The following is a 10,546-nucleotide window of genomic DNA, read 5'->3' as shown; positions in this document are numbered from 1 at the left end:
TGGCTCAGTCAGTTAAGCATCTGACTTCAGATCAGGTCATGATCTCATGGTTCGTGGGTTTGAGCCCCACGTCGAGCTCTGGGCTGACAGCTCAGAGCCTGGAGGCTGCTTCAGATTCTGTGTCTCCCTCTCTCTATGCCCCTCCCCCACTCACACTCTGTCTCTCTCTCTCAAAAATAAACATTAAAAAAATTTTTTTAAAGAATAAACATGTCCCCTTGAAATTTGAATTTTTACTCAAATTTTAAATTGTATTGCTGAAACATGTTAAGAAACGTTCTTAATACGATACCCCACACTGTATTCTACAGCTAACAAAATACTTATAATTTTGAGAGGTCACCTGACTAATAAGTTCCACAACATGAGGCTATCAGATGGTAAAGACACTTCTCCACAACTCATGTCTCAGCCAACACAACACAATCCCCCAAAAAGAGAGGTGTTCCCAGCCTCGTGTACCAAGTGAGACTGGCCTTCCCTGAGTCTGCCACACCACCTCAGAACTCAAGAAAAGAAGTTTCCAGAGTTCCTCTGTTCCCAAGGTCAGCATACTAGCATACCGAGGGCTCTTTCACTACTCCTTCAGCCATGATCCTGCTGACAGCTGCAGGAGAAAACACCTGTCCAGGGGCCCATGTCACCCTGGTTAGCCACCAGGTCTAATACCATCATGCCCAACATCCCTGTTAACTGTCAGTCAGAAACCTGAACTCCCATATCATCCATCCTCCCAAGCATTGTGTACATCTAGTACTCTGACCCACTTTCCCAACCATCCTCTACCCTCCAAAACCCTTCCATTATGTCTTCTTGTCTGTCATCAGCAAACACTCTTATTATGGGTTCAAGTGGGTTCCCCTCTTTACTCAAGTTCATGTATTGAAGTCGTAACCCCAAGTACCTCAGAGTGTGATCTTATTTGGAAACAGGGTCATTGCAGATGTAATTATTCAATTTAGAATAAGGCGGTACTAGAGTAGGGTGGTCTCTAATCCAATAGGACTAATATCCTTATAAAAAGGGGATATTTAGAGACAGGCATACACATAGGGAGGATATGATCTTGGAGTTGTGCTGTCATAAATCAAGGAACTACTAAAAGCTAGTAAGGACCTGTAACAGATCCCTCCCTAGTGTCTTCAGAGGAAATATGACTTTGCCAACAACTTGATTTCAGACTTCTATCTAGCCTTCAAAACTGTGAGACAACAAAATTCTGCTGTTCTAAGTCACCAGTTTATGGTGCTTTGTGATGCAGTACCAACAAGCTAACATAATTCTTCTCTGAACACTCCCTTCCCCTGCTGCCGTCTGGTAACACAGTCTCCTTGAGCCCTCTTGAAGGAAGGATCTCTTCTTCTTCTGCCTCTCTGCACCTCAAAGTCTGGCAGTGGAATAGAAGGGAGGAGGAGGAGGCGTATCAATTTTCTGACCTATTGGTTAGAATTGATCTTGCTCTCAACCTTACCTCAAGTACACACTTCATTGGTTTTACCCTAGATCTTGTCACTACTGACAGAGATCACTAATTTCAATTTCAAAGATACCATTCTCTATTCTCTAACTTCTATCTTTCCAGTTTACACTCTCTGCCACACTTATTCCAAAACTCTGTTGGCCCTACTGGGACATCTAATCCACTGGTCCTACCACCTACTTTTCTCAATTCCCTCCTTCACTTGCACAAAATCTAGGTCCAAGACCCATGATTTTAATCACTCTTTGCCTACATCCTCATCTGTTTTGCATCTTTTAGATTTGTCCAACAAAACTACAACCTGCTAAAACTAACTCTATGCCCACTACACATCTGCAACTGAGCAGCTGAACGTGGCTAAAAAAAATTTGAATCACTGCTCACTGGTCTTTCAAGGATGGCCTCAAATCTCAAAAAGGCTAATACTGTACAGCAATCTATATTCGTCTCATTTCTCCACTCTGCAGGACACCCCTTTTCATATCTTTTCTATCCCCAAACCTCCACACTAACTCTACATTTACTCATGGCTAAAAGATTTGCCTCTTATTTTCCTAATAGAATCACTTAGGAAATATTCCTATATCCTTCTTACACCAAGTTTACCAGCCTACCTCCATCTGCACCCATACCCTCTATCTTCCCTCCTGTCACAAGGATGAAACTGTTCCTACTCCTATCTAAAGCTAACCTCTCCTTTAATTATCTGGATGCCACCCCTTTATCCCTAACCCAAAGACTTTGCTCCTACAATTATCCCCTCTCCTATCTGTAACACCAGTTTTCTCATCTGTAATACAGTTTTCTCATCAGTATACAATGATGCTGTACTATCTCCTGTCGTAAAAATATCCCCGATCCCACAATCTCCCTCCAGCACCTGGACCATTTTTTAACTCTCATTTATAGAAAAACTCCCCCCAAAGAGACCTTATGATACTTGTCTTTATGCTCTCAATCTCTACGATCAGAATGTTAACTCATCATTTCACTAAGCTTACCCACATTGCCAAACCCAACCATCAGTGTTTGGTCCCCAGCCTATACCAATTTTCAACAGTGCTGAACACAGCTAACACAGACTGTTCCTTTGCTATCTACTTCACAGAATCCTCCTTCTCTTCTCAACCCCAGTGTGGCAGGGTGACCAGGGCTCAGTTCTAGACCTTCTTATCTAAGCCTACCCCTATGCCCCAGGTACTCTATTCTAGTCACCTAGCTAAATATTCTGTCTATATGAATAGACTATATGACAATGTCATATAGACATAAGTAAGGCTGATTTGAAGTATAGAATGAATGTGTATAGAATGAATGAATAGTGTACAGAATGAATGAATGGATGAATAACAAGCAAGTGTGTGGAACTTCTTTGTGCCAGGAGTAGAAATCATTAAAAAACTACCCCTTACACTTCAAAGATGCAACCAACAGCATTCATTCTTAACACGCCTTTTTAAAAACTTGTGAGGTAATGAAACCTGTAATAAAGACGCTGAGATTTATAGCAACAGTCCTCACTTCCCCTTAAATTACTGGTATAACGTGCCCAGTGTTGCCATTTTGGAAGGTCTGATTTCTGTTAACCTAGTTTAAACAATTTCTGACATGATGCATTTTTAAATCTTTGCTCTCCAAATAAAATAAATCCCTAAATTTCTGTAAAATACTGATTTCCAGCCATTGACTTTGCAACTGCTCAGGTGAAAACCTGGAGATCAAGACTAATTAAACTAACTTCCTAGATGAAAGGAGCAATAGCTTCGGTGTACCAGAGCAGGAAGATAATGAGCCATATCACATTATCTCTTGGGAACACATTCTGAGGGTGCAATAAATAAGGTGTTTTCCTGAACTTAATATTGTAATCAAATACATTGTTTTTGCTTTTCAAACCCGAATTTAATTAAAAATGTAAACAATGTTTTTAGGAGTGAGAAACATCAATTCACTTTTCTCCTGTACACAAAGTACATGACTGCCTACAAAAACGGCTGTCATTGCTTTTTCAACAAAGGAGCAAAATATTGGGTTGTCTCACATACCCATGAGCATCTTAGGTTTACTGACCATCATCCACATCCCTTTTAAGTTCCTTCAAATTTAGAAAGAACTTACCAGATGACAAGTGTATAAATAATACACTTTCATAAAATGTTGTCTGAGGCCCAGGTTGTAAATTCATTCCCCACACTGACAAGTCAGTCAGGAGACAGTTCATCTTGACAAGGCCTCCCACGGAGGTACCCACAGGTCACAAGGACAACTGGAGAGTAGAAAGCACGTTCTATGTACCACTGCTGGAACATCATTTCATAACACATACACTCTTGACAGGAAGTTTATAGATTATTTTGAAAACCCTCTCACCTCGGTAATAAAGCTAATCATTTCTTAGGTTTTCCATCTGCAGTATGACAAAGATAATGCAAATGGAAAGATACAGAAAGCTGCTGAAAAGAAGCAAATGACTTGAAAAAGAACAGCAACTTTCAGTTCAAGAGGATGAAATGGTAGAGAATCATCTGTGTCTACTGAACACATGACTCAACGTGTTAGATGAAGCACACTTTTTAACTTCAGGAAGAAATTCCTGACAATAAACAGATTCTGAAGAAAGCTTTTAAGCAAAACTTGTGGTGTCCTTTACTGGACATTGGAACACAGTGTTGGGAACTTAGCTTCTTGGAGTCACTTGTGACAAAAAATTTAATGAACAAAGGAGTTCGTGCAGTTGCCTCCTGAAGAAATCATGAAAAGCTACCACTTAAAGTCAAAGTTCTGCCCTATGTGACTAATCACGTGACCTTGAACAAGTTACTTAGCTTTTCTACCTTCAGTTTTCTTCCCCGGAAAATGCATAATAATAGCACCTGCCCCATGAGGCTGATTTGAATGTCGATAAGAATAATAGCCAACACTTATTAAATGTTTACTATGTGCCAGGCACTATTAAAGTAGTTTAGTAGTATAAATTCACATGAGCCCTAGAGTAAATAAGAGGTAGACAGATATTACTATTGTCCTTATTTTGTGGAATAAGAAACTGAGGCACAGAATTGTGTTCCAGAGACAAGCAGCAGCGGCATCACTTGGGAACTTGTTAAAAAATGCAGAATGTCAAGCCCCACCTCAGATTACCGAATCAAAACCTGCTTTCTAATAAGATCAACAGATGATTAAACTTTCAGAAGCACATGATTAAAACCACCTGATTATAAGTGGTGGAGGGGGTTTGAGCTCTACAGGTCTCACTCCACAACTTGTACTGCACTGTTTCCTTGCATTAGAGAATGCATGTCAAGGGTATGCATGCATACCCTGTTATAAATATTGGTTATCATTATAACATTTTAGGGCTGATTTACGCACAGTTCTACTTAGAGGTAAAAGAAATATATATATATATATATAGATATAGATATAGATATAGATATAGATATAGATATAGATATAGATATATAGATATATATGCATGCACACACACACACACCTACCTACATACACACAAACACATACGGCTTGCACTAAAAACAAAACAAAACAAAATAATCAAAACACCAAAGAGCTGAAATGACAGGAATTTAAATCTAAAAATCACAGGTTTCTAGAACTTCAACATTAAAAGGGAACATGAAGAGCTAACAATTCAAATATCTTACTTTATTTCTATGGAAACTGATGCTAAGAGAGAGAGGTAAACTAATATGGTCAAGGTCAACAAGTAAATTAGGGGCATAGCAAGGATACCAACTCGGGCCTCACAGTTAGATCTGCAATCATGCAATTATTACTGGCTTCTCCTTATTCCCTGCTATGACTGCACAGGTCAAAAAAGACAATTGAATAAGTAAACAATTAGCAGATGCAAGTGGTTTCACATTACTGTTTAAAGTGCTCTGCCGACCACAGAGGCTACTTCTAATGTCTATGAATACAAAATATCTTCATAATGTGTTTCTTGAGAAACCAGTTGTTTACTGGCTCCATAGATTTTCTCATGGGTGTTTTCCTGGCATTTGGCCAGAGCACTGATGCAAAATTGGTGTTGTGTAACATGCTAAACTTTGGGCAATAGTGTAACGAGCCTTCACGAACAATCCTGCTTTTCCATCCAACATTAATCCTTACCATTCTATCCATCTTCATATAACATTTTTTTAAGGGTGACAATGCTGTGAGCCTCTCTAAATTACATTATATTCTTCCCCACATACACAGGAGTCCATTTTGTAAATAACTATCTTCCAATCAGTCCAGCCAAATTTTATTTTCTTCCTGCCATCTCCCTTTCTCCTCTTATTTCAACTTCTCCCAAGATAATCATGCAAAACATATTCAAATTATCCTTTCAGTAAGCTATTTTATTCTTTCTTCAAATTGCTCGAAATTCTTTTTTTCCCCAAAAGTCTCTTCTTTACTAACATGCACTGTTGAGGATGACTAGGATTCTTTTTTAAATATTAGGCATTTTATTAATCTTTACTATGTAATCAGCAGTAGAGATCTAACATGATAATCCCCAACTTCATCTCCTCTGCAATAGTATCTATACAGATACCAGCTATCCCTTAGTTTTATTACTGAGTTTTAATTCAGATGATTTTGTGCCTTCACATGTTCACTGTTCCTGATCCCTCCTACCCCCGTGTGTTCACTGATCTCTGTGGTGATTCAGGATATACTGTGGACATCTGTCAAGAAGAAATAGGTTTGCCTTCCTGTAGAAAGTAGGTGAAAATTTAGATCTACTTATCCTAGACTGTATTCTTCCTTCAAGTGACTTTCCTTCAACGGTTCAAAGAAGTAAAAGGCTTCATGTATGCTCAACAGCATTTGTTTTAAATAACAGGACCAAATTGGAAAGCTATGCAGCAAAATATTAACAGTTTGGTTATCTAAGGATGTTTGTATTATGGGTGATAGTAACCTACTTATTTTTGCTTTTCTGTATGTTTCAAGATTAACAAAATAGCATATTAACACTAATTTTGAGAGAGCAAAGTTATTACAAACATTAAGTTTGGGGTCATACTGCCATCTGGATCGTAATCCACAACACATTAGACAAACATCAAACTAAAATACAATTTAAAAAAACAATAAAAATTAGTTTTTATAAGTCAACCTGATAGGTTAAGACTACTAGGTTATCCCACAGCAGAAGAAACTAGATGAAAATCAACCTACAAAGGATTCTACTCATAGCACATTCCAATTTGATACCATGAAATAGGAACCACAAGAAACAAGAAGGTAGGAATGTTTTTTTCTGACTTCTCTTCATATATTTCCAGACTCAAAAGACCCAAGGTATTACAAATGAAGAACAAGGTCAGTGTGACTTTTCACTTTCTCTATTCTATTCTGTAAAGAAGGAGTAACTATACCCATTTACCCTCCCCCAAATCAGATATTCTATTCAGCTACAAAAACAAAAAGAAAAACAAAACGAAACAAAATAAAATTCCCTTAATTCAAAGAGCAAGAATTGTTCAAGTTACACTTTCTCACCACAAAGCAGATTATAATACTTATTTTTTAAAATTTAGGTACCATTTGGAAATTAAAAGAGGAAAGTTACTTTTAAATAACCCTTATATAGGGGCACCTTGGTGGCTCAGTCAGTTAAATATCCAACTCTTGATTTCAGCTCAGGTCATGTTCCCAAGGTCATGGGATCCAGCCCCTTGTCAGGCTCCATGCTGAATGTGGAGCCTGCTTAAGATTCTCTCTCCTTCTCTCTCTCTCTCTCTCTCTCTCTCAAAAAAATAAAAATAAAAATAAAAAATAACACTTGGATAAAACAAAAAACCATTACAACTACAGACCATTTGGAAAATAACAAAAATGAGAATACTACATATAAAAAGTTGGAAAATATTGCTATATAGTCAAAGAAAGTTACTTTAAAAAAATTTTTTTTTAATGTTTATTTATTTTTGACAGAGAGAGAGACAGAGCATGAGCGGGGGAGGGGCAGAGAGAGAGAGAGAAAGACACAGAATCAGAAGCAGGCTCCAGGCTCCGAGCTGTCCACACAGAGCCCAACCCGGGGATCAAACCCACTAGCTGTGAGATCATGACCTGAGCCGAAGTCGGAGGCTCAACCGACTGAGCCACCCAGGTGCCCCCAAAGAAAGTTACTTTAAATGTTTTATTATTAATTTCTAAAAAATAAAATAAATGGGCAAAGTAGCTCATGTTAGAAAGAGTAAAACAGAACTTAGGAAAGCAAGCAGAAATTAATAAAATACAAATCGATAAATTAAGAAATAGTAAAATAGAGATAAATTAGAATTATAAATAAATTTAAAAGCTATTTTTAAAGAACAATAGAATAAACCAGTTTGGTCAAATATAATTTAAAAACAGAAAAGTGAAGGAGGAAAAAAAAACACAGACGCATTATCTAATATCAGAAAAAGATCAGGGGCACCTGGATGGCTTAGTCAGTTAAGCATCTGACTCTGGATTTCAGCTCAGGTCATGATCTCACAGTTTGTGGGATCCAGCCCCGCATGGAGCCCACTTGGAATGCTCTCTCACTCTCTCTCTGCCCCTCACCCACTCACACTTGTGCACACACACTTTCTCTAAAAATAAATAGCATTTTTTTTTAATTTTTAATGTTCATTTTTGAGAGAGACAGAGCGTGAGTGGGGGAGGTGAAGAGAGAGAGGGAGACACAGAATCCGAAGCAGGCTCCAGGCTCTGAGCTGTCAGCACAGAGCCTGAGGCAGGGCTCAGACCCACAAACCCTGAGATCAAGATCTGAGCCAAAGTCAGATGCTCAACCGACTGAACCACCCAGCACCCCAATAAATAAATTTTTAAAAAGAAAAGGAAAAAGAAAAAAGATCAAACAACAAAAAATGAAAAGTATTTTAATTTGGGAAAAAAGTAAAAGATTAATAATCATAGGATGGGGTGCCTGAATGGCTCAAATGGTTAAGCTTCTGACTTTGGCTCAGGTCAGGATCTCATGGATTGTGAGTTCGAGCCCCGCACTGGGCTCTCTGCTGACAATTGGGAGCCTGGAGCCTACTTCAGATTGTGTCTACCTCTCTCTCTGCCCCTTCCCAACTCACACTCTGTCTCTCTCAAAAATAAATAAACATTAAAAAAAAATTTTTTTAATAAATAACCATAGGATAAATTGGGGAAAGTTGCCAAAAGAAAATCCATCAAAAGATAGTATGGCCCACATTCATGCAAATGGATGGGTAATGTTTCTGTGCTTTCAAGTAACAAATAATTTCTTTTCTAGTTAAGTTGTTAAAAAGTAAAGAAAAAAGATGAGATGCCTCATAATTAATTTAGTCAATCTAAAATAATCCTTATACAGAAATCTGACATAGCAGATAAAAGAAACCACAAGCCCATCTAACTTAAAAATATTAATATAAGATTTATAAATATTAGCAAAAACAAACCTTTTAATGTAATATAAACATTAAAAAAAAAAGAAAAAAAGACCCCATAGTCAGTGCCAGTAGAAAACATTCCAAGAATTCTAGGTGGATGCTTCTTTAATACATAAAAGAAAATCTTTACTGCAATTTATCAGATCAGGAAACCAGGAGATAAAGCAACCATCTCAACAGATGCTGGAACAACATTTGTAAATAATTAAACATTCATTCTTGGTAATCTGAAGAAATATTAATAAAATAGAGAAAAATGTTCCCAATCCAACAACCAACAATTTCATGCTTACTGTCAAAACATAAGAAAATTTTCCATTGACAAGCGTGCCTGAAGGCACAACTATTTATCACTGTTCTAGTAGTCTGACCAAAACTAATAACATAAAATAAATTATAAATTTAAAAGCAGCAGAGACAGAATCATTACTATTATTTACGTGTAGTGTGGGGTTTTTTTGTCTGTAAAACCCAAGAGAATCAATTCAAAATATTTTAGATGAGCTAATTATTTGAAAATCCATTGGTTAAATGTATTTTTAACTATTGTTTGCCCAGAAGAGTTCACTAAGATTGTACATTCCACTTCCTAAGGTTAAGGTTTTCTATACCAAAGCAGTAAATAGAACATAGGACCTATTTTTCTCTTCCCCTTGGATGAAGGGGCAGTTTGATGAGACTATAGCTCCAATTTTTTCTTTTAATTTTCTTCACTTTCAAACTCAATGGAGGAGCTCAGAATCCACTGTCAAAGTTTTGAGTCTCCTGAGAAAATCCCACCTTAAATGGCATCATATAACAGTTGCCATATACATTTATTCAGTCAACAGAATATGTTCTAAATCCTAGGGCATGGTGATATGCACTAGATGTTTATATACAGATGAATCTGATCTCATCCCTGTAGCATGAGTACGTAGCATGAGTACGTCCCAGAGGAACCTACAGTGTTGTTAGTAGGGGTGGCCACTCACAGCTACTTTGAAAGTCCAATGTGGCCAGCAACACCTTTTATGATGATCCCCGAGGGTGTGCAGGTGCTTGCACAGGCTGCCTCATCCTTCACTTTGCTATTTGTACAGAGGGCACCAGGCCTGGAATCTATTGAGAAAGGGTTCTTCAGAGTACCGTCACCAAGCTTAGGCTTTAGATTGTCCAGCACATGACTGTCTTCCCTGAATTCATGATAACCATAACTGACTTGCAGTGGTGATGGTAACCTCTAGCCACATACTTATAAGGTTGTGTTGTTTTCTGGGGTTTGGTCTTTTTTGTTGTTTTGGTTTTTTGGTTTGGGGGTTTCTGATATGCTAATAGAATCCAATCAGCATTTCCCACATTTGTTTGATTTGCCTTTTCTTCTTTCAAAATCATTCCTATACTGCATACAGCCCTAAATTTTATTCGTTTTCTCCTTCTTTAAAAAAAAATTACCTCTACCTTGATTTCCACTTTCATTTCTAGTGTCAATGCACATCCCTACGTACAGGCACTCTATTTTTCTTACTGCTTTTGCTCTATTGGTTCATGACATAATTAATGATATTTATAAAATAAGGCAAATAATCAGGGGTCTCTGAACTGGGTTTCAAGTAGCCCCGAGTTACATAACAGAGTAGGCAAGCATGGGTAATTGCCA

This window comes from Leopardus geoffroyi, chromosome A1, assembly GCF_018350155.1.
Source record: "Leopardus geoffroyi isolate Oge1 chromosome A1, O.geoffroyi_Oge1_pat1.0, whole genome shotgun sequence".
Classification (NCBI taxonomy): domain Eukaryota; kingdom Metazoa; phylum Chordata; class Mammalia; order Carnivora; family Felidae; genus Leopardus; species Leopardus geoffroyi.
This window is presented reverse-complemented; position numbering follows the sequence as displayed.